Source organism: Arachis duranensis, chromosome 4, assembly GCF_000817695.3.
Source record: "Arachis duranensis cultivar V14167 chromosome 4, aradu.V14167.gnm2.J7QH, whole genome shotgun sequence".
Classification (NCBI taxonomy): Eukaryota; Viridiplantae; Streptophyta; class Magnoliopsida; order Fabales; family Fabaceae; genus Arachis; species Arachis duranensis.
The window spans coordinates 25,513,015-25,513,573 of NC_029775.3; positions in this window are offsets into that span (position 1 = coordinate 25,513,015).

The window sequence follows — 559 nt, forward strand, 5'->3', positions numbered from 1 at the left end:
TGTTGTAACACCCTACCATACAGAGTCTTATGCTTAAGTCATAATTCAGGGATGGCAAGGTATTACGACCTCTAAAACAAAAATTAGTACGTATAGTAATATGAATAATTGATTATAACTAGGAGCCTTTGTAGAAAAAGGGGTAAACAAAAACCGCAACTCAAAAGCGCAACACTCCGATCGAAAACGTAACGAACAAGAATAACCAACGCGAGATTATATATATACAAAGGAGTGTCAAAAACAGGAATATCAAGACTCAAGATCCGGATGCGAAGATAACCGGTCCGAGCATAACAATATATACATATGATAAAATAAGGAAAACCCCAAAGGAAACCCAAAGGGACGCAAATACATAAAACCTATTCTCCAAAATCTCCCATAAGAGGAGTCATCACAGTTTGTATTATTTAATGGAGATAAAAGTATCTAAGCAGAACATATAAACCAAAACATGACCCCGAGAACAAAGGATCTTCGCAAGTGTAGAAGTCTCCAGCATGCCTCAGCGGGAAACCTCACGTCCTGCATCTGAAAACCACAAAATCCGCATGGG